We start from the raw sequence: 6,000 nt of genomic DNA, 5'->3' as shown, positions 1-6,000 counted from the left end.
ACAGAATAGGGTTCTCTTGCCACAACTATTTCAGAGGACCTAAGTGGTGGCAGTCAACTGGAAGATTGTGATGCAAATGTGAATTCTGCAGAGATTCCTGGCTGCATAACCCCTCAGTGTACACACACACATATACACACACAAACACACAGGTTTAGGTGCTCAGAGTAGCCTCTGCAGTTGAGCCATCCAGCAACCCCAACTTGTAGTCCTGCACTGGCCAAAGATGTAGACTTGGACTGTGGGCTTTATATATACTTCTGGCTGCTGCTATACCTGTTACCACATTAGCATCACTTTCTGCTCATTTTACATACATTATGTACATTTATGTATATCTTATGCTCCTGTTGCACTTCGTCATGGAATAATTCACTTAAAATACTTATTGAGCTTTTGTTAGGTGTCACATCCTGTGCTGGTCTTCAGAGGTTACTTAAGAAACAACCACTTTTAAGTTGAGAAGTCATACAAGTGCCCTCTGAGGAGGTGACATTTTAAGAGAGACCTTAATGATGATAAGGAGCCATTCCTTCAAAATGCCCAGAAGGGAAGGAGCACTGGGTATTGGTAAGTGTGGTAAGGCTATGTCAGGAATTATCCATGTATCTATTTTTATCATTATCATTATTTCTATTATTATCTATCACTGACTTTCTAAGCATCAAAAATTATGCACAGTAGATCACCTTGATTCACAAAGAAGACACACCCAAGATCCCTAATGATGTCCAAAACCATGGACAGCATTAAATGCTTTATATATTGTTTGTTTCTTTTAACTATAATAAATAACAAGTTTAAGGCCGTTCTATGAATCCTGGCTGTAACTTTTACAACAACAAAACTGGATTGAATTTATTTTTTTTCCTTCACAATTTCATGGATATAGGATTCATTCTTGCCATATCTGGTAGCAACCTCAGCATATGATATTTTATTCCTTATTAAGTTTGTAAGCTTCATCTTTTTACTTAAAGGAATTACCTTATGACTTCTGTTTGACATGTTCAAATTCCCAGCATCACTGATCTTGTGCTTGGGGAACATCATTAAGTGAAATAATGGTTTTTGAATACAAATGCTGTGATACTGTGACATTCAATCTGATATCAAGATGGCTACCAAGTGACTAACAGTGGGTTGCATATACAGCATGGATACACTGGACAAAGGGATGACATCTTGGGCAGGATGAAGTGCATAAAATTTAATCATGCAACTCAGAACAATATGCAACTTAAAACATGAATTATTTATATCTGGTATTTTCCATTTGATATTGTAAGACAACAGTTGACCACAGGCAACTGAAACCATGGAAATCAAAACGTGGTATGGGGAGATCGGTATATTTTCCAAGTTACTCATCCAAAGAAGCATTCTCTCTTCAAACATTGATTTATTAAAAAAAAAAAAAAAACACTTGAATAAAGCTCTTCTCTGTAATCACTCAAAATAACTTTAATACTACTCTACCCCTCCTATACCATGTACACAGTTGTCTCAATACTTGGTCCTAAATTCTATATTTTGTCCCCTGACTTAGACTTTCTGATTTAGAAGTCAGTTAGGCTCTCTCCTTTGGTCTTTGCCAAACTCAGTTTTTCAATTTTGTGTTTGTTCTTCCATCCTGCATTCTGCCCCCTTCCCAGCCCCTCTCAGTACCCCTATGTGTCCCTACCTTGGCAAGACCTGTCTTCTACTTCAGTCAGTGAAAAAAGAGGGAAATTTGAGCAATCAGCTGGCAGCAAAGTAATTTTTTTGCTTATGTGTACTGATGATCACACAATCAAAATCTAATGTATCTTTGAAAAAAGGTCAGCCTCCAGTAATTCCCTGAAAACATAATTGGGACTCCATGGGGCAGGGGTGGGGGAGGAAGGACCTTGTGTCTTTCATTTCTCCCTTTGCAACTGGCTATTGTAGATGTAAAATTTGGATGAAATGATCATAGCGGCACGATGCTGGCCCACTTAAAATCTCTATTATGAAACCCAGTTGCATAAGCAATAAGAGCAAATAAGTTATATTCTCAGGAACAAATTCTAGTGAATCAGCTCATTTTATCCTCACATTTTCATCTTTCTCTGAAGTGGCTTATTTAAATTTTAATAGAAAATGTTCAATGTGGGGCTCGAATGGAGGGAATGAAAATAACATTGTTTATCCCCAAGATAAAATTGTGACGGGTGCAAAAAAGAGAAAAATACGATGCTAATTTCTTGAAAACAAACCTCCTATGTCCCACTTCATAGAAACTGGACAAAGCAATATAAAGTCTATTGTGCTGAACAAAAGCCACAATGGTACACTTAGAGACTCACTGTCCCTTTTCTTTTTTTTCCTGGCTCCTTAAAAATATCATTCAAAATGGAAAAGTACCCCTCAGGAAAAGTGAGAAAACTTTGCAAAACAAAGTTTTGCCACGACTGGGGTTAGTTACAGGGGAAAAGGAATAGGAAATGACATGGGGTAGTGAGAAGATCTTTCATGGACTTGGAAATTTAAAAAAACACCCTGGGGTCAAGTGCTGGCTTTTCCACCTACTAGCTATGTGATATTGGCTGTCAATTCATAGTGCTGAGATATTGTCTCTAACAAAGAATAATAACAACTCCTGTGTGGTGTCACCACAAGGAGGAAGTGGGATAATGTGACCAATCACTTGCATGGCCCATTCTCCTCCACGGTGCCAAATCTTAGTGACCTTTATACTCTCCAAACCAGCAGTTGGCCCACGAGGGCCCAAAGGCCAAGTCTGGCCAGCTTCCTGAGTTTAAAGGTGATTTCAAGGGAACACAGCCATGCCCATTGCTGTACTAATGTCAATGTCTGCTTTCCCTTTCTCACTGAGCAGAGCTGAGCAGTTGCAAGAGACCATATTGTCTACAAAGCCTAGAATATTTACTCTAAGTTTATTCAGAACTTTTGCTGAAAACGTTTACTGCGCTTGCTGCAGAGTTGTGAAATTTGGGAGTCTCTCACAAACTCAGCTCCTCACTCCCCATGTGGATTCTGCCTCCGAAACACCTCTTGAATTATTTTGCCTCTCTCCATCTCCTCAGCCACCCCCTGTCCCAGCACCATTGTTAGAACATTAGCCTCCCAAGAGGGAGTGAGTTTTCTTAAACACAAGCCATACCGAGTCAGTGCTTAGGATCACCCATTGCTCTTAGGATAAATGTGAAACCCTGGCAGAAACCCTGCAGAATTGGGTTCTTATGTCCTTGATGCCTTTGGAATCTTTAAGTGGCACCAGTCTTCTTTCTGCTTGTCCATTGAAGGAGGCCGGGTCCCTCTTGCCTCAGGACTACACATTGGATGATTCCTAGGCTGGAAATGGGATTCTCCTTAGGGCCTCCATCTTCTTCTCCTGGATAACTTCTACTCATTCCACAGCCTATAGAATAAGTGTCACCCGCTCAGGTACAAGTGTCCTGATCCTTCATTTATCTCCCAGTTCCAGGTCATGTGAGATTGCCCTGACTTATACTCCTAGTTACTCCTTATAATTGGAAATGATGCTAATTTCATGGTTATTTTTGCTTAATATTGACCCCAAGGATGTAAGCTCTTGAGGACAGAGACTGTGCTCATGGCCACCTTATCTCTAGCATGTGGCATATTCCTTTGCATAGCAGTATAGCACAGTGTGAGGGGGACATCACATCTGGGCTGCTTTGAATTGAAATCTCTGTTTACCAGTTTTAGGACTAAAGCACTTTACGTGTTTGTGCCTCAGTCTATGCATATTTAGTAAAATGGGAATAATCGGGTATATCATGATATTACATCATAGGATATTGTGAGGATGAGCTTATTTAATCCATGGGAAGCACTTAGGACAGTGTAGGCACAAGTTGAACACTATGAAAGAATTTCCTATTTGATTAGGAAACATCAACAGAAAAGGAATGAGAGGAGAAAGGAGTGTAGCTCCATGGTAGAGTATTTGCCTAGCATGCATTAGGCTCTGTCTTTGATCCCCAGCACCACAACCAAAAGGAAAAGGGTAGAATGGAAGTATGATTAACTTTCCTCCATTCTTCTACAAGGGAGAATTGTTTCAGTGCTCATACCCGTGCTCTAATAGTATCAGGCCTCTTGACTTCCCCCGGAGCCACCGGCATGGCACCCCTCTCTGCTTTCCCACATTCTGTTCTCTCATCATCCTGAGAATCTCTAGTGAATTTTGGTAATCAATCACAGCTCTTTGCAAATACCAGCTTCACCCTAAGTCACCCACTTCTCTTACTGACTTCTAGTTTCCAGAACAACCAAAAGAAATTAAACTCTTATAATGACATACATAGATAGAGAGATGAATGGACTGAACATAGGTAGATACATAGATTCACAGACAAATCTGTGAGTAAGCTGAGAGGCAGATAAATGGATGACATATGTGAAGATGAATAGATGAAAGCAAGGAAAGAAGGATAAATTGATTGATTGATAGATATATAGCTCTTCTTAGCATATATATATATATATATATATATATATATATATATATATATATATTATTCCAAAATGCTTTGAGTTAGTTGTGTGTGCATAATCTGATAAAAAAAATGTTACTGCTTCAAGATTTCCTAACATGGTGTTTACACTTTAGCATAATAAAAAAAATTTTTAAATTACTTTGATGTTTTCAGTAATCTATTCATATTATCTCTAGAAAAATTTAATTTATGAGAGGGCAAGCACCATATCATACTTGCTTTGGAATGGCCTGAATGTTTTGTCTTTTTTTATTGCATGCTGTAGATTCTCAGAAAAGGCTTACTAATTTGCTACCAGGGGCTGAATCACTTCTGCGTCATCAGAGCCTACTGCAACTCAGTAGAAGGTTTTAGCAAATGTGTGCAGAATTGTATCAAAATAAAATACACCTTTGGTGTTGGGCTCTTGCTTTCTGAAATTAAATTTTAAGGGCCAGCAGCAATGCAACTCAACACAAGAAGGATGAACCTGTGCCATTTACTGAGCCAGAGGGAAGGGAAGGAGTCTGTTCCTGAAGACCAGTGCAGGAATGAGTCAGGCAGACCTGCTGAGAACTGGGCAGATGGCAGCAGTAGAGAGGGCAGTGAGATTGCCAGTACCTTGCCCCCAAGGCCAAGTTGAAAAACTCTGGTTCACAGGCATCTAGGTCTTGTCCTCAGCAAGGTATTATTATTCATCACAACATAATCCATTGAACTATTATTTCCTCTACAGACAATATGGGCCTCCTGACGTCCTACACACAGTTTTGGGACCTACCATGTATGAAGCCATAGCTAAGTGCTGGATCGGCCTGTTGTCAAGGAGCTCACAGCCTGAAGGGGGAGAAAGAGGTCTGGGAAGGTCAAGAAGCCACAGACACACAGAAGAATGAAGTCTCTGTGCTAGGAAAGCAATTTGTATATCTATCCTATTAGGTGAAAAGAGTGTGTTGTAAAAATATTTGTTGAAATAGATATAATTCACATGAATTTTTCTACAGGAAGTCACATAAAAATGTATTTGCTTTTATATTGTCTGTGCATCAAAATGTGAGCAATCGTGGCTCAGGCAAGTTGGATTTGAAGTTCTTTAATGAAAAGAACTTTGTATACATTTTTAACAAGCTTAAAATTTTATTGTTTTAATTGAAAGATAAAATTGTACATATAGATCGTATAAAACATGATGTTTTAAAATATATATATGCATTGGTAAATGGCTAAATCAAGCTATTTAACATATGCATTACCCCACACATCGTTGTCACTTTTGGATAATAGTGAAATCTATTAAAATCTTAAAATCTATTCTCTTAACATTTTTTTTTCAAGAATACAATATACTGTTATTTTAACTAAAGTGACCACATTGGTGAGGTCAACATGAATGTCAACATTCTGTTTTGCGAGAAGCCAAAGGAGGTCAGGTAATCTCTCTACCTCTGGGAATCAAGGGTATCAGCATGTGGCCTACACATGACCAGGTAGGCAATCGCATATCACATGGAAC

Source organism: Marmota monax, unplaced genomic scaffold, assembly GCF_021218885.2.
Source record: "Marmota monax isolate L192 unplaced genomic scaffold, Marmota_monax_Labrador192_F-V1.1 WCK01_AAM20220418_F8-fsc00009, whole genome shotgun sequence".
NCBI classification, from domain to species: Eukaryota; Metazoa; Chordata; class Mammalia; order Rodentia; family Sciuridae; genus Marmota; species Marmota monax.
The sequence above is the reverse complement of the archived record's forward strand: the minus strand, read 5'-3'. Positions refer to the sequence as shown.